This window comes from Hyperolius riggenbachi, chromosome 3, assembly GCF_040937935.1.
Source record: "Hyperolius riggenbachi isolate aHypRig1 chromosome 3, aHypRig1.pri, whole genome shotgun sequence".
NCBI lineage: Eukaryota > Metazoa > Chordata > Amphibia > Anura > Hyperoliidae > Hyperolius > Hyperolius riggenbachi.
In genome coordinates, this window is record NC_090648.1 from 190,809,952 (window position 1) to 190,829,012 (window position 19,061).

The window sequence follows — 19,061 nt, forward strand, 5'->3', positions numbered from 1 at the left end:
ACTACCACTATATATACATAGCAGCTCCGCAGCGCCGCCCCAGTCACTCAGCCAATATGAGATAGCTTTTGGAGTCAGCTGACCTGGCAGATCAGCTGACTCCCCTTCTATTCGCATAAATGTCCTGTCGCCTGGCGCGCGCGCGCGTAGCCCTCAATCTATGTGCAATAGAAGGACCAGGCTGAGCACCAGCATGTAACTGCGTGGCAGAGTCCGCCGGCTGATACGCGGAGATAATGCCATACCGCTTGCCTCAGCGGCGGTATCTCCGCTATCTATTACAAGGTCAAGCTGATACAGTAATATGCCCCACTCTATATACATACCATGAACTAGGTATTAAATGTTAAAATACTGTAAATGAAAGTATATTAACCTAGGGAGAGCCATGGAACCCAGTCTTTAAGCACAACAGAGCCCACAAACGGCCTAAGAAGTTGGCCTTCACCACTGTGAGTACTGCCGGTGATATGTGCTGGTTGGTTGAGACTGCTGGTTAGTTGACTTCTGGATAAACAGGACTCCCGTGTATTAATTTACAAATGATTTAGTCAGTGTTTACACATTGTAAAATCTTTCCTCTCCCTGATTTACATTCTGAAATCTATCACCGCTGGCAACATCTTTAGACCTGCCAGTTAATCTCTGAGGAATGTTTATTTACTGAGAGCTCTATGCAGAGGGAGATACTGCCTGCTTGGCAATTGGAAACACGCGTTATTTCTCACAATGCAATAAGGTTCACAGACAGCAATGGCCATGACATCACACTGTGGGAGGGGTTTCACCACAATTTAAAACACAACACATAGGGGTTTCACCACAATATCAATGAGATGCAAATAATAACTCCTCCTTGCATTCAAAAATTCATATACTGTACATTATATGCAGCTTGAAATTGGACCACCAAGAATAACTTCCTCTCAATTTTATTGATCCTAGTTCAATCTGCATAAAATGTACATGGAGTCTGAATGCAAAAAGAAAGGATTTGCATCTCATTGATCATCACTATCCAGATGTTCTAGCCAATCCCTGTCTATTGCACCAGAGATTTCCAAACAAATGTGTATTTACCTCTGAAGGGCCATATTTGTATTATAAATAAGTGTTGTTATTATTATTATTATTTAGTATTTATACAGCACCAATATCTGGTGCAGCGCTGTACAGCGCTTACTATCTTGTCACTTAACTGCCCATCAGAGTGGCTAACAATCTAATCCCTACATAGTCATATGTCTATGTAGGTATTGTGTAGTGTACCTGCATGTATCATAGTCTAGTCAATGAAGGGGGAAGCCAATTAATTTATCTGTATGCCTTTGGGATGTAGGAGGAAACCGGAGTACCCGGAGAAAACTCACGCAGTCAGGGGGAGAACATACAAACTCTGTGCAGAAAGTGCTTTGGCTGGGATTCATTCTGTGGACCCAGTGCTGCAAGGCGAGAGTGTTAATTTACCAGAGTTGCCCTAAGGTGTGGTAACCTGCTGGGAGTGTTCTAGTTGTTATGGTGCAGTAAAAGGGGTATGATGTATTTCTAGTGGTTGTAGGGGACCCCATAATAGAGATGGCCTGAACGGTTCGCCGGCGAAAGGTTCCCAGCGAACTTCCGGGGTTCGCGATCGCGGAGAACCGCAAACTTTTCCGGAAGTTCAGTTCGCCCCCATAGTGCATCATGAGGGTCAACTTTGACCCTCTACATCACAGTCAGCAGGCACATTGTAGCCAATCAGGCTACACTCCCTCCTGGAGCCCCACCCCCCCTTATAAAAGGCAGGCAGCGTCAGGCTTTTCACTCACTTGTGTGCCTGCATTAATTAGAGAAGGGAAAGCTGCTGCAGACTCTCATAGGGAAAGCTCAGTTAGGCTCTTGTAGGCTTCTTAGCTTGCTCCTTGCTGATTCTTATTGCAAAAAAAGCACCCCTCAATCTTGTTCTTGTGATCTACTTTTTGTGTGTGTGTGTCCCACTGACACTTGTGTTGTATAGACAGCCTTGGTAATTCCTACTGTGTGTGCCACTGCCAGGCCCAGCACATTCAGTGACTACCTGTGTGTGTGACAGTGTGACAGGTGCATATTGTAATACTCATCACTGCATATACCTACTACCTGTTGTTCACTTCAGTGCACCCACCTATCTACATGAGCGCACGCAGTGTCACTGTGCCTGTCCGGTACCTGTCTGTGTGTGACAGGTGCACATTGTTATACCCATCACTGCATATACCTACTACCTGTTGTTCACTTCAGTGCACCCACCTACCTACGTGAGCGCACTGTGCCTTTCCGGTACCTGTGTGTGTGTGACAGGTGCACATTTGTAATACTAGCCATTGCATAATTGTTCACAGTACCTGTGTGACTGCACACTGTGTAATATACCACTCTGAGCATACCTGTTAACTGCACCTGTGTAACAGCTGCACATTGTATTGTAATACCAGTCACTGCATACCTTTCACTGCATCTGTGACTGCACATTGTATTATACCTAGCAGTCATACCTTTCACTTGAATGGATGGCAGACTTGCCCTCCATAACAGATTCTCATTAAAGGTAGTAAAGTCAATTAGTAGTGTCACATACTGCAGGGCCTCAAAAGTCTTCCTGTATTGTTATTTTTTGACACTACCTCGGGACTTGCATGCCATGCCTGCTGCCTTCCTTGGATGTGTGGTGGTAGCCGTTTCTCAGGCTCCAACTCCGGACCAGAATCAAACCCTGACTCCCTGGCCATGCGCTTTTTTTAACAATGGTAGAGAAAGAGCCATCGACAGTATGAGCAGCGATGGACTACTGGGTGCGCAGGCTTGACCTGTGGCCAAAGCTGTCACAATTTTCCATCCAACTTCTGTCTTGTCCTGCCTCAAGCGTCCTGTCAGAAAGGACCTTCAGCGCAGCTGGAGGCATTGTCACTGAGAAGAGAAGTCGCCTAGGGCACAAAAGTGTTCAGTACCTCACCTTTATCAAAATGAATGAGGCATGGATCCTGGAGGGCTACTGCCCGCCCCAAGACTAAGTCAGTCCCCACACACAGCATCTCTGCCTGCACGCCGTGTGACTGCCTGCCCCAAGACTAAGTCGCTCCCCACACAGCACCTCTGCCCGCAGGCTGGTTGACTGCCTTCTCCGCCACCACCAAGATGGTCCAGGACTCCAGATGGATTTCTGAATTTTTAAGGCCACTGCTAGCAGTGGCCGCTATAATAATTTTTCTGGTGCGTGTACATGCCTGCTTAATTTTTCTGGCTGCAGTGCCAGCTGCAACAACAAAACAAAAGGCATGTACATGTGCCAATTCCCCTTCATGATCATTACCTTGCCGCGGTGAAGGGGCTTGCGTATCACAATGAAGCAATGACCGCCGGCTATATGAGTGTCTCGGGGGGGGGGGGGCACACCCACAATAATAGGGTTGTTGTTTTATTCAGCTGGACAGTCACTGTTCATTCAGCTACCTCAGCCCGGCGACCATATGGGCTGGAAAGCCACCATCACCTGCACTCTTGTCATGGTACGCACCAGTCCAGCATGGCCGTCACTACTCAAACAGCTGTTTGCAGTCACTGCATACCTTTCACTGCATCTTTGACTGCACATTGTATTATACTTGGCAGTCAGTGCATACCTTTCACTTGAACGGTTGGCAGACTTGCCCTCCATAACAGATTCTCATTAAAGGATTTAAAGTTGATTCATCTCATATACAGCTGGGCCTCGAAAGTCCTCCTGTATTGTTATTTTTGGTCACTACCTCGGGACGTGCATGCCATGCCTGCTGTCTTCCTTGGATGTGTGGTGGTGGTGGCCGTTTCATAGGCTCCCACTCTGGACCGGAATGAAACCAGGATTCCCCGGCCATTGCCCGTGGTCACCATGGTACTGAGAAAGTACCATCAAAAGTTTCACACAGTTGAATGAATGGCAGACTTGACCTCCATAACACATTCTCGTTAAAGGCAAGTGGTGTCATCTCTGGAACACAGTGCTGGGTCAAGGGTCCATCTGACCACAGATGCCTGGTCTGCAAAGCAGGTCAGGGCAGGTACATTACTTATACAGCAAATGGGTCCTTACTTGGATGTGTGGTGGTGGTAGCCGGTTCTCAGGCTCCCACTCTGGACCGAATCGAACCCTGATTCCCCGGCCATTACCCGTGGTCACTCACAATGGCAGATTTGCCCTCCATAACAGATTCTCGTTACAGGTACTGAACAGCCAGCAGAAAAAATAATTGAAAAAAAATAGATGTAAGCTTTAACAATGGTTGAGAAAGAACCATTGAATGTTGATAAGGCAGTCAGACATTCCCTGATATCACTGAGGAAGAGCAATCTTGCCATGGTGTGCACCACTCCAGCACGGCCGTCACTACACAAACAGCTGTTTGTGGTGCGTTACACAGTGAGTTTGGTGTGTCAGTGTGAAGCAGTACTCTAATTACACTCCCTGATTGATATATACACATGCAAGATGTTTTAAAGCACTTTAGGCCTGCAATTTAGCATTCAATATGATTTCTGCCCTTAAAACGCTGCTTTGCGCAAATCCAGATTTTTCTCCCCAGGACTTTTGGCATCTATCCCACTCTGCCATGCCCCCCTCCAGGTGTTAGAACCCTTGAAACATCTTTTCCATCACTTTTCTGGCCAGCATAAGTGTTTCTAGTTTTCAAAGTTCGTTTCCCCATTGAAGTCTATTGCGGTTCGCGAAAGTTCGCACAAACTGAACTTTTGCGGAAGTTCGCAAACCCGGTTCACGAACCGAAAATCGGAGGTTCGGGCCATCTCTACCCCATAGGGATGCAATTTCAAACCTACACTTTTTTCTTGTAGTTATTTACTCCTTCTAGAGGGTTTCAGGACTTGGAAATCTAATTTGAGTAACAATGATATTATAAATGGAAGGCTGAAGGGGATCTTAAGATTTGTTGATTGTCCATCAACAATAAATTTCACACCCTCTTTGACTTCAGTATATCTCTGATTGACTAAAATTAGAATTTTGTTTTCCATAAATTATATTGAATCATGTACACATTAATGTTGGACAGTTTTGGTCATCTGCTGTGGGTATAAGCAGGATTACTTAAGGTAACCTAATGGAAATAAGCATTATTATTATTATTGATTTACGAAGCGCCAACATATTCACAAGTAACAAAGTAAGAAACGAACATGGGGTACCGTATATACTCGCATATAAGCCGACCCGCATATAAGCCGACCCCCCAACTTTTCCCTGAAAAACCAGGGAAAAATGATTGACCCCCATATAAGCCGGGGGTAGGAAATGCTGGCCGCCTTATTCCCCGAGTGTGTCCCAGTATAGCTAGTAAAGTGTCCAGTATGGGTAGGTAGTGCCCCAGTATAGCTAGTATAGTGCCCAGTTTAGCTAGTATAGTGCTCAGTATAGCTAGTATAGTGCTCAGTATAGCTAGTATAGTGCTCAGTATAGCTAGTATAGTGCTCAGTATAGCTAGTAAAGTGTCCCAGTTTAGCTAGTAAAGTGCTCAGTATAGCTAGTATAGTGTCCCAGTTTAGCTAGTATAGTGCTCAGTATAGCTAGTAAAGTGTCCCAGTTTAGCTAGTATAGTGCTCAGTATAGCTAGTATAGTGCTCAGTATAGCTAGTATTGTGCCCAGTATAGCTAGTATTGTGCCCAGTATAGCTAGTATAGTGCCCCAGTTTAGCTAGTATAGTGCTCAGTATAGCTAGTAAAGTGCCCCAGGATAGCTAGTATAGTGCTCAGTATAGCTAGTATAGTGCCCCAGTTTAGCTAGTATAGTGCTCAGTATAGCTAGTATAGTGCTCAGTATAGCTAGTATTGTGCCCAGTATAGCTAGTATTGTGCCCAGTATAGCTAGTATAGTGCCCCAGTTTAGCTAGTATAGTGCTCAGTATAGCTAGTAAAGTGCCCCAGGATAGCTAGTATAGTGCTCAGTATAGCTAGTATAGTGCCCCAGTTTAGCTAGTATAGTGCTCAGTATAGCTAGTATTGTGCCCAGTATAGCTAGTATAGTGCCCCAGTTTACCTAGTATAGTGCTCAGTATAGCTAGTAAAGTGCCCCAGGATAGCTAGTATAGTGCTCAGTATAGCTAGTATAGTGCCCCAGTTTAGCTAGTATAGTGCTCAGTATAGCTAGTATAGTGCTCAGTATACTAGTAATGTGCCCCAGTTTAGCTAGTATAGTGCTCAGTATAGCTAGTATAGTGCCCCAGTTTAGCGCTCAGTATAGCTAGTAAAGTGCCCCAGTTCAGCCAGTACAGTCCCCCGCTCCCCCCATGGCCGCCGCCGCCGCTATTACCTGGCGCATCTTCTATTTCCCTCTCCGTGCTTGTAAACATGCACAGCAGCGCGCCCGGCGCTGCTACTGTGATGAGCGGCGAGCCAGGAAAGAGCGGTTCCCATAGTAACAGGAAGCCGTGCTCTTTCCTGCCTCCTGCCTTGTCACAGTAGCAGCGCCGGGCGCGCTGCTGTGCATGTTTACAAGCACGGAGAGGGAAATAGAAGATGCGGACAGGTAATAGCAGCGGCGGCGGCCATGGGGGGAGCGGGGACCCGTGGAACAGCGGAGGGGGGGGGGACCCGCGGACCAACATGACTCGCATACAAGCCGCACCCCCAACTTTTGGCCCCCTTTTTGGGGGTCAAAAATTCGGCTTGTATGCGAGTATATACGGTATATACACCAATATACAAGATACAGCATTAGTGACAAGATACAAAAATTATACAAAATACAGAATACAAAATACAGAATTAGCAATGACAGTGATAAAAGTAACATGATAAATAAAATGTATAATAATTTTCAAGACACAAAAGGGGGAGAGAGCCATGCCCTTGCAAACTTACAATCTAAAGGGAATGGGGGGGGGGGGGACAAGAGGAGGGGTAGTGTGTTACCTAGTAGGAGTACAGCTTGGTCTTAGGACAAAGGGAAGTGGCCTAAGGTAGCGCATATGCTTGTCGGAACAAATGAGTTTGCATCTACTACTATTTATGCATTTCATTATTGTAGGTCAATAGTAATAATACTAGTTGTTGTTATTATTATTTTAGACAAAAAAGTAGTGTAGAGAAGCATCACGAAGGGTTAAAGTGGTGAGCCTAGACCCCATACCGATCATAGAATACAAAGATGGGTCAGCACCACTTGAGTAGAAATCATCAGCTCTTTTATTGCATCAACATGGCAGCAATGAGAGATGCTGTTTTGGGCTTAATCACCCTTTTTCAAATTGTAATAGCCATACAATATTATTATTTTAGAATAAGGAATTGCCCTCTTTTACAGATTTATTCCATTTGATCTCAGATTAACAGCAGGACACGTGTATGAACCCCAAAAAGACAAATACATTGTCACCTATAAGACTAGTTAACATGTAGGAAACAATCTGATAAAAGTAGGGAATAGCCTAGAAACAGCCCTAGTTTCCTGTTTATCAGGGTTAGTGCTGTCATTGGTTACTCACCGGCTTGCACTAAAAATGAGTCATTTGAGATAGTGGAGAATGTGTCTGGCGGGGAACAGGAAGAAAACAAACAAAAGGACACGTTTTGTAACATTACGAAGATGAAGGGGAAAGGGGCAGCCTGAAGAATAAGCTTAGGTTAAAGTAAAGAGCAGTGAAATCTATTGCCTTTGTGGGAGACTTTAGCAATTGCACACTTCATAATACCCTCAATTGTTGTCTCCAACATGGAAGAAGTGGGTCACTGCATGTAACTCTGTCAGTCTAACCCAAGAAAAGACATTTCATATTTACTAAACCTGATAAAAAAAACCCCAATAAATTATTTATCAATAGAAAGGAATACAAAAAAAAAATCAGTAAAGAAAGAAGCTAACTGGAATAAATAAAAATAATTGTATAATTCACTATTAAGGGTGAATTAATAAACCAGTGTTAGTTAATTAAATATCAAAATGTGACACATGAACCACTTTGAAGGCATTGCTCTGAAACAGAAATGCCATTTACTACCATACTTTTCAGCCAGCCTCTTATAAAGCTCTGGCACTGCGTGGATTAAACAAACTCAAAATAGATCAGTGTTTTTGCATGTGGCCGAGGGCTGTATTAAACAAGTAAAGGTTTAGACATTGAAATGTCAAACCGCAAAGCTGTTTAAAGATTAAATCTTGGCTTTTCTGAAAAAAAAAAGAAAAAGGAAAACATATCTCCCAACTCTGAGATCCTCCCCGGTAAAGTTTACAGCCAGCAAAACATATCTATAAAAACACACTTGGTGCTTTTCTGTAGTGTCTGCCCTCGATAAAATGCGAGAGTCATTCAAAAAGGGCATCATTTCCAATGAATCCTGAAAGTGTCACACAGAGTATTGATCGATCAGCCTTGCCGTCAGCATGACCGGGGCCTGCACACAGCTCTCCCTGTGATCCTATTTTCATAGCTCAGACACCTTCTCTTCCAGGCAAATGGCGTCAGGGAATAGCATGCTTGCTTAGAAAGGAGACAAACATTCGCCAGAATTGCTGCAATGGAGCCAGACATATATGTCTTAAATAACCACTATATTCTATTGTACAGAGCCTGTCCTCTAAATGGTTCAGGATTTCCTGCATTAGCAAAGCTAGTGGTATGTCTACGTGTTACAAAGATTTTTTTTTTTGTTTTAATGAATTTTTGACCTATATTCAATAAATTTCACATTATTTCACATCTATTGCGACAAATCCAGCTAGGTATTTTACAGAAAATGGGAACGAAAAGAATCATACAATCTAAAGAAAACACAAAGAACAATATCAAGGTCAAAGAGATTGCATAGAGTTGTTTTAGGTTATGCATTATATTTCTTGTTTTATTTACCCCACGCATATTTTAGTGCTTCTGGTGCTCCTCCAACGTATAATGTTCACTGGGCAGAAGGGTGGCAGATTACATTTGCAGTAAATACATTTCTTTAACATTATACATGCAAAGGCCCCTCGCAAAAAAAGCATCTGAAGTAACATAATGATGATTAAACATATGTATATATAGTACTAGTCCTACTAAGAAATTGTCTAAAGTCCCATTCTATTATCCTGCTTGGCAAGTGTTAAATAACTCACATTTTTAGCTATACAAATGGTCTTGTGGAACAGCTTGTTGAATTCAGCTTGGTTTCATGAAAAGTAAATAGCAGGCAAAACTCTTTTATCTGGCTGATAAAAGACTGCTGATTTTAGTGTCGAAAAGTTCAAAGAATTATTACTTCTGTTTATTTTGTAACTGAATAAAGCAGATTTTAGATCAGATGGTCAGTGCTGCAGTTAGAATTTCATCTTAAACATCAAGCCATTAAAATAAAAATGTGAAACTCTGTTCTGTGTTTTTAATGTTCTTTATTCCATTAGTACTAAAGATTCATTTTAAAGGTCAGTGTACATACATATACCAGTAACCTGTACTTATAAATATATTAAATCTGACCCAAATTGCTCTATGACTCATAATGTGATTGTAATGTATTCATGATTTTACTTTTTGATGAATAGATATGAAGAACCCTCTTATTGCCTATTGCTCATAAACATTTTTCCTCAGCAATTCCTACAATGGGTAAAACTCTACACTAGTTGTGCAGTGTCTGAGCTATGCTTGCTTCCCCAATCCTATTCCTGTTCACTGCAAACTCCTCATTTCTATGTGAAAGCTTTATGCACATATGCAGAGGCGGCCTTTGGGGGTGGCAAATGGGGCGATCACCCCAGGCCCCGCACATGAAGAGGGCCCCGCATGTCATGCCCGCCATACCATGCTCATTTTGGTGGTGGTGAAGGAAAGGTCTACAGAAGTCTAGCTGTTTGTGTTCTGAGCAGTGTGTCATTTAGAAATACTCAGATTTTCCCATTTTGTTTTATACACCTTATATTTTGCACCAACCCCCCTTTTATTGCTCAGATTTTCGTCTTCAGCATGCTTTACTGTACTATGCAGTTTGCATTTTTGTAATGAATTTCTGCATTGACATGAAGCTTGCCAAATGTCAGATTAAGGTAACGTGCAAGAGCCTCGGCCTGAGGGCCCCAGGGGCATTTAGGTTAGTCAAGCTTGAACTGGAGCTAGAGGGGGCTCAGGCTGGAGCTTCCAGACTGGCTGGGGATTGGTGCTAGGTTTCATGGGGAGCTAGGGATAGGTAGAGGCTGGCTGGGGGCTAGGAATAGGTACAGTTTGATTACATTACATATTGTAATTGTTCCTATATTGGTTGGCTTAGTTTTTAAACAATAATAAGGCATACTGCTTTAGAGGTGGACAAGCCCGTGACTGTGGTGGTACGGTACATGGCCTTCACTTATGCCTCTAGGCCCCGCATATGACACTCGCCCCTGGCCCCGCGTACTCTAAGGCCGCCTCTGCTGAGATCTGTAGTCTGGTCTGATCAATGCTCTCTGTATATAAGTTATTTTTCTTCCAAAGGCCCTGATGAGGTGAGCATCTGTAATAACATGCTGCATATGCTCCTGAGCAACTCTTTGAATAGCAAATGAGTAAATAAGCATTTAACCGAGGTCTATTATGTTTATTAAGAAAGATCTGTTTTATTGAAGATGAAGAATAAAAAGAGATGACATTTTAAGAAGATGCGCTCTTTTGTTTCCTGGTTTCCATTATGCATTTGTATTTTATTTCATTAAAGTACTTTATTTTTGCAGGATTGGCGATTTAGTTTTAAGTCCTTTCATGGAATGGCACCCTTCTGATTATTAAGTAGGATTCAGGGGCGTAACTAGAAATCACTGGGCCCCCCTGCAAAAATTTGGATGCCCCCCCCCCCGTAATGGAATTGCCGTAATGGGGCAGCGTTTCATTATTAAATAATTGTAATGGGGCAGCGTTTCACTATAAAATAATCGTAATGCACCAGAAAATAATGGTAAAGTGGGCAGTGTTTCACCATAAAATAATCGTCACGTGGGCAGCATTTCACCATAGAATAATTGTAAAGTGGGCAGCATTTCACCATAAAATAATCGTAAAGTGGGCAGCAGTCACCAGAAAATCGCAATGTGGGCAGCAGTCACCAGAAAATCACAATGTGGGCAGCAGTCACCAGAAAATCGCAAGGTGGGCAGCAGTCACCAGAAAATCGTACAGTGGGCAGCAGTCACCAGAAAATCATACAGTGGGCAGCAGTTATTAAAATAAAATGAACCTGTAAAAAAAACAAAAAAAAACAATGAACTCACCTGGCAGAAGTCTGCTCTCCCCAGATGATCCTCCTGCAGCACATCTCCCACGCTGACAGACAGAGAGCAGGGCTATAGCAAGATGCCGCCCGAAGCCCTGTACTGGAGACACAAACAATGCCCACAACTGTAAGTGCCATGAGCAATATAATTTACTTTGGTCTAAGTCCTGTTTTTATTTGATCAGGGCAGGTCATGTGCTCTTTTAATGGACAATAAGAGTCCAACTGTTTTATTATTATTACACCTGCTCATCCACAATCTCCCCTTTCCTTCGTATAAAGTCTGACTTATTAAACTTCCTTTTATGTTGGGGGGTCAGTTTAAATTATTATTTCTTTCTTCCTGATTATTGTATTAAGAGACAAGGAATTCTAAAGAGTGCCAAGAAAGGAAGTGAAAATTAAACACTCCAGTCAACGTGTTCTGTACACATCTATAGTCATATCCAGAAGCATTGATATTCTATCAAGCAATAAGGAACTGTAATATTCCACATATTTATCAATCATAAAGTAATTTATCAAGTTGAACTTGCAGTTCCATTTCATGCGATTGAGACCTGTGTAAAATATGAAGCATGTACTCATCATGGGAATGGAACTGGGTAAAGCTGATCTGTACACTCATTATATACAGCACCCTGACTTGCTTACTGTCAATAATAGAACTGCAGAGGGATGATTTATCATATCCTTCCTGGTTGCACCAAGGGCATTGCAAGGTCCATCCACAGTGTATTGGGCAAAAAAGCAGTGAAGTCAGCCTGAGTTCTAGGATGGGGAATGCTGCATTAAATCACAGCTCAGCAACATTAAATGCATATCCCTTAGATTTTGGTCATTTAGTTAACCTTATAGCTCCATCAGGTCAAGCCACAGTTACCGGCATAGCGCCACCTGGCAATATAGACAGAGCAGGGAAAACATCTAAACCTGATCCTGTATGCACTGTCATATCACTGCTCATGTAAGAAAAGTGTTCTAAGTCAATACTATTCAATTCATGGTAATCAATCACATTGCTTGTTTCTTTGTTTTACTGTGAAAAAGATGCATGGAAACTGGTTGTAATGGACATCAAGAACATGTTTCTATAGATCATTTTCCATCCATGAGGCCTTTGAGAATCCAGACACATTTGCTTGCCTAGATGTGACCATGTTTGTTAGCATTTGCTGGTGACATTCACTGCCTGGGAAGTGTTATGTATCAAGAATACTAACAGAAATGCTAAGTGTACAGATGAAGGTATTAGTGTATGTGCAGACGTTTATAAATAAACCTTCAGTTTTTTTTAGTTGTTACATATTAAGTGGTTACTGTGAGCCAATCACAGTAATCATAGGGCACAATAGGGGAAGGATGGCTCTGGTCCTTAAGGGTCCAAAGCCATCTGGTCCCGAAAGGGTTAAACAACCATGACTTGTTAAATTGTTATACACAACACATGTTCAATGTAAATAAGTTTGCACAAGCCATGCTTTAGGTTGGGGAAAGTGCAAGAAAAGGCTAAGCCAGTGCTGGGCCGAAATTACGCATTAGCGTAATTACGCATCGTAATTCACTACAAATGCACCGTAAGCGTTACGTGTAAGGTTACGGTATTACAAGTAATTAATTACGCGTAGACCGTAGGTTATGTTATTACGCGTAACAAATTACGCGTAAGACCGTAAACTCCTATTGAAATTACACAGTCTGCCGTAATCGCGTAATATTACGCTCCCGTATAATATAAAAAAGCCGCCGACTTTAAGGGTTAATAGCAAAGCCCTCTTAAGTGCTAAGAGCCTCAAATTTGGAGAATATATTAAGGAGATCAGAAGGAATAAGAGGAAAAATGTTTTTTTTCAAAAAGACCTTATAGTTTTTGAGAAAATCGATTTTAAAGTTTCAAAGGAAAAATATATACATTTAAAAACCCGCCGACTTTAACGGTTAATAGCAAAGCCTGCTTAAAATTTAGGAACACCAAATTCCCATTTATATTTAGGGTATCAGTGGGAATAAGAAGAACACATTTTTTTCAAAAAGACCTTATAGTTTTTGAGATAATCGATTTTTAAGTTTCAAGGGGAAAAATGTCTTGTAAATGCGGAAAATGTCATTTTTTTTGCACAGGTAACAATAGTGTATTATTTTCATAGATTCCCCCAAGTGGGAAGAGTTTTACTTACTTCGTTCTGAGTGTGAGAAATTTATAAAAAAACGACGTGTGGTCCCCCCTCCCAGACCTCTTTAACCCCTTGTCCCCCATGCAGGCTGGGATAGCCAGAATGCGGAGCACCGGCCGCGTGGGGCTCCGCACCCTGACTATACCAGCCCGCATGGTCCATGGATTGGGGGATCTCGGAAGGGGAGGGGCAGCCAAGCTTTCCCCTCCTCCTCCGAGCCCTTGTCCAATCCATGGACAAGGGGCTCTTCTCCACCTCCGATGGGCGGTGGAGGTGGAGGCCGCGATTTCCTGGGGGGGGGGGGTTCATGGTGGCATCTGGGAGTCCCCTTTAAAAAGGGGTCCCCCAGATGCCCACCCCCCCTCCCAGGAGAAATGAGTATAGGGGTACTTGTACCTCTTACCCATTTCTTTTAAGAGTTAAAAGTAAATAAACACACAAACACTTAGAAAAAGTATTTTAATTGAACAAAAAACATAACCATTAATACTTACCTGTCCCTTTGAATAAATGATTCCTCGCAATAGCCTCGGAAATGTTCTATCAGTTACAATGTAACAAAGTTATTACAATGTAACAACTTTGTTACATTGTAACTACGCCGCACCCGACGTCACTCGCCGCTCAGCCGCCGCATACACTTACGCGTCCTTGCAGGACGCTAAGTCCCCGCCGGCTCCCGCTGTCCACCCCGCCCACATCTGTCACCCACATGTCACCCACATGTGGGTGACATGTGGGTGACATGTGGGTGACATGTGGGAGAGGCGGGGAGGGCAGCGGGAGCCGGCGGGACTTAGCGTCCTGCACGGACCCGACAGAGCTCTGAGCTATATAGCTCAGAGCTCTCTAAGCATCTTTGAATTTGGGCTCCAAGGAGCCCCATTGGTCCTTAGCAGACCAATGGGGTTCCTTCTGATTTGAAGGAACCCCATTGGTCTGCTAAGGACCAATGGGGCTCCTTGGAGCCCAAATTCAAAGATGCTTAGAGAGCTCTGAGCTCAGAGCTCTGTCGGGTCCGTGCAGGACGTTAAATCCCCGCCGGCTCCCGCTGCCCTCCCCGCCTCTCCCACATGTCACCCACATGTGGGTGACATGTGGGTGACAGATGTGGGCGGGGTGGACAGCGGGAGCCGGCGGGGACTTAGCGTCCTGCAAGGACGTGTAAGTGTATGCGGCGGCTGAGCGGCGAGTGACGTCATGAACCCCCCCCAGGAAATCGCGGCCTCCACCTCCACCGCCCATCGGAGGTGGAGAAGAGCCCCTTGTCCTTGGATTGGACAAGGGCTCGGAGGGGGAGGGGAAAGCTTGGCTGCCCCTTCCTTTCCGAGACCCCCCAATCCATGGACCATGCGGGCTGGTATAGTCAGGGTGCGGAGCCCCACGCAGCCGGTGCGGAGCATTCTGGCTATCCCAGCCTGCATGGGGGACAAGGGGTTGAAGAGGTCTGGGAGGGGGGACCCCACGTCGTTTTTTTTTATATTTCCCACACTCAGAACGAAGTAAGTAAAACTCTTCCTACTTGGGGGAATCTATGAAAATAATACACTATTGTTACCTGTGCAAAAAAAACTGACATTTTCCGCATTTAAAAGACATTTTTGCCCTTAAAACTTAAAAATCGATTTTCTCAAAAACTATAAGGTCTTTTTGAAAAAAAATTGTTTTCTCTTATTCCCACTGATCCCCTTAATATACCCTGGGAATTTGTGTTCCTAAATTTTAAGCAGGCTTTGCTATTAACCGTTAAAGTCGGCGGGTTTTTAAATGTATATATTTTTCCTTTGAAACTTTAGAATCGATTTTCTCACAAACTATAAGGTCTTTTTGAAAAAAAATTTTTCCTGTTATTCCTTCTGATCTCCTTAATATTATCCAAATGTGAGGCTCTCAGCAATTAAGGGGGCTTTGCTATTAACCCTTAAAGTCGGCGGCTACCTAACATTGATCCATGCGTCAACTTTTCCGCTTGGGAGCATTGCCTTACGCATTAATTGCTAGTAGGAAATTATGCGTAAGGCAATAACGTAACAACCTGCATTACGGTATTCTTACGTGTAATTGCGTAAGGGCCATGCGTAATTACAGACACGAACCGTAGATAAATGTCTACGCCGTGTAATGATCGCTGCTGCAGCAGGTGTTGCTGGAAGTAGTAGTGCTGCAGCTCAGGCAGTTCTGATGTCTTTCCATGCAAGCTGCATAGCTTTGTCTGTCTTTCCCTGCTGTCAGCTTGTGACTGATTATCATTCACCTGTGTGGGAATCTGCATGTCTGCTCCCATTGGATGACCTCAGTATAAAGATCTGCTTCCTGCAGGACTCCTCGGGTTTTCATAGCTTCAGTTTAAGCCCGTCTTGCTGTCGCTTCAGCCCCCGATCGTGTTTCTTGTTCTAAAGATACTTTGCTGGTTTTGCATCATATATTGGTTCATTGCCCATATATATGCATACCAGCACGTTTATTATTTTCCTTGTATTCGTGTTACGTTGATACATCAGTGTCGCTGATGTATACGTACACGAACTGTTTATATCCTGTGTGCAGTTAGTCAGCTTTCCAGCACGTTTTGGTAGTTTGCGCGTATCGTGAGCACCCGTGCTGAGCTAGTATCCTGCTCCTGGTCCTGTTCGTGGATTGCGTTCATCTCTGCGAGGAGATAACGAATCCTTCTGAATCCTGTCCTGTTACCGTTTGTGGATTGCGTTCATCTCTGCGAAGAGATAACGAATCCTTCTGGATCCTGTTCTGTTACTGTTTGTGGATTGCGTTCATCTCTGCGAAGAGATAACGAATCCTTCTGAATCCTGTTCTGTTACCGTTTGTGGATTGCGTTCATCTCTGCGAAGAGATAGCGAATCCTTCTGAGTCCTGTTCCCTGTATTACTCCAGTCCTAGTCAGCGTTCCTGCTTATGTCATATATCGGTTCATTGCCAATATATACATATGTTAGTCAGACGTTACAAATAGTTTCATTGATAGCTGTAATTGTAATACGCTAGGAATACATACTTATTGTATATTTGTCTGTGTTACGTTCATCTATCTTGATCCTGCTATTTCCTGACTATCCTGTCCTGTCTTTGTGAGGCACGCCATCGCTGCATTAGCATTGGCTGCCTCATTCCAGTCTGTCTTGTTTTGGACGCTTGCTGTCGCTAAGTAGCCGCTAGCTAGCAAGCGTTCATTCTGTCTACCTGTCCTGATCTCCTCAGTTCTGGTTTATGCGCTCAGCGCTACTTTGCGCTGAGACGTTATAACGAAAGCATTGTTTGTGGCTGTCAGATCTGCACCGGCTCTGTGCGCCACAATCTCCTATTGGAGTCAGTCTTCCCCTCCACTATACTAGGGATAGCCTCTTTCCTTGTGCTGGTGTGTGTACCTCCTCCACGCCAGCTCATGCGTTGCATGCTGACTGTGGAGAATACACCACCAAGCCTTACACGCCGTAAGCGTAATTCCGTAATGCGTAATAGCGTAAAATTACGCGTAATGATCCGTAAGCGTAGTTTTTTCTATTACGCCCAGCACTAGGCTAAGCAAACAGGCAAAGATTGAAGCTGAAAATCAAATCGCTAGAGATATCGAATCTAACCCAAAGAGGTTTTACAAGTACATCAGCTCTAAAAAAAGGTTTACTGTATAGGACTCCTAAAGGACTAGGGTGGGAACTCAATGGTGGATGACCAAGGTAAGGCAGAGTTATTAAATGCTTTCTTTGCTTCTGTCTTCACTAGGGAAACGTCACTGTTGCAAATTACAGATGCGGAAGGGTCTCAGTCTTCCAACTGTAATATTAAATATTGAATGCAGAAAGAAGTGAAGGAAAGTCTAAATAAATTAAAAATAGATAAGGCACCTGACCCGGATGGCATACATCCTCGGGTCCTAAGGGAATTAAGTTCAGTTATCGATAAACCCGTGTATCGTATCTTTTGGGACTCTGTTTCAACTGGCAGAATTCCAATAGATTGGCATACAGCCCATGTTTTCCCATTATTTAAGAAGGGCAAAAAATTCAGATCTGGGAAATTATATACCTGTAAGCTTAATGTCAGAAGTGTGCAAACTATTTGAGGGGCAACTAAGAGATACCATACAAGTCTTCATAGCAGAAAATAATCTTATTTCTCAGCATCAGCATGGGTTTACTAAGGGCAGGTCCTGTTTGACTAACATGCTCAGCTTTTATGAGGTAGTAAATGGTAATGTGGATATTGGGAATGCTGTAGATGTGATATACTTGGACTTTGCAAAGGCCTTCGACACTGTTCCCCACAAAAGTCTGGTGCAAAATTTGAGGATGCAAGTTAATGGACAGTTGTGGTCAATGGATCTTATTCAAAATGGGTGACTGTTAGCAGTGGGGTCCCACAGGGGTTAGTACTGGGTTCAGTGCTCTTCAATTTATTTATTAATAACCTAGTAGATGCAGTAGAAAGCAACATTGCTATATTTTGCAGATGATACAAAATTGTGCAGAATCATCAAGTCTCAGGAGGATAGTGACATATTGCAACAGGATCTGGATAGGATGACTATACGGGCACATAAATGGCAGATGAAATTCAATGTTGACAAATGTAAAGTCATGCATTTTGGACGTACTAATGGTCTAGCACCATACAAAATAAATGGGATACAGTTGGGGACATCAAACTTGGAGAAGTACTTATGAGTACTCATAGACAACAACTTAAATAATCGTATTCAATGCCAAGCAGCTGCACCTAAAGCAAATAAAATTTTGGGATGCATTAAAAGGCGAAATAAAAACTTGAGATGCTAGCATAATATTGCCCCTGTTCAACTCTCTAGTAAGGCCACATCTGGAATATGGAATTAATTTCTGGGCACCACATTACAGGAAAGATATTGCAGTTTTAGAGCAGGTGCAGAGACGGGCAACAAAATTGATACGTGGGATGGAAGGTCTCACTTACCAAAGATTAGATAAACTGGGTTTATTTAGTCTGGAGAAAAGGCACCTTAGAGGAGATCCAATTAACATGTATACATATGTCAGAGGGCAATATAAAATCTTGCGGCTTTTGTCCCTAGACTCTTACAAAGGACTAGGGGACATGATCTGCGCACAAAGGAAAAAGGTTTTAGCCATTTATTTAGGAAAGGGTTCTTTACAGTAAGAGTAATTAAAATGTGGAATGCATTGCCACAGGAAGTAGTTATGACAAATTGTATATCTGCGTTTAAAGGGGGCTTGGATGCTTTCCTTGTGTTGAACGACATTCATGGCTATAATTACTAGGTAATGCCTGGTGGTGTTGATCCAGGGATTTTATCTGATTGCCATCTGGAGTCGAGAAGGATTTTTTTCCCCTTTTCGGGCTAATTGGACTATACCTTGTAAAGGTTTTTTGCCTTCCTCTGGACCAATAGGGATATGTGAGGGACAGGCTGTGTGTTGTACTTTATTTTCTGGTTGAACTCGATGGACTTATGTCTTTTTTCAACCCAAATAGCTATGTAACTTTGTAACATAAATAACATGTTTTCAAATAACCTGATTCAAATGTTGCCAAACATTGCAGTAAACGAGGGCATAGTATATACGAATTAAAGTTCATTGTATTGGAAATGGCTCCAAGGCCAAGGAGGAGAGGTAGCAGCGCATCACTTCTTAATACATGTGAGGCCTTGTGTA

The 19,061-nt window shown here is 43.1% G+C and overlaps 1 long non-coding RNA gene across 1 annotated transcript in view; it reads right to left on the minus strand.

Moving 5' to 3' along the window:
- LOC137561260 (uncharacterized) overlaps nt 1-11,316 on the minus strand; it is a 122,867-nt gene extending 111,551 nt beyond the window's left edge. The window contains exon 1 of the long non-coding RNA XR_011029954.1: nt 11,220-11,316. This is a non-coding gene — a long non-coding RNA (uncharacterized lncRNA). The remainder of the gene's footprint in view (nt 1-11,219) is intronic.
- Between the last annotated feature and the right edge of the window lie 7,745 nt (nt 11,317-19,061).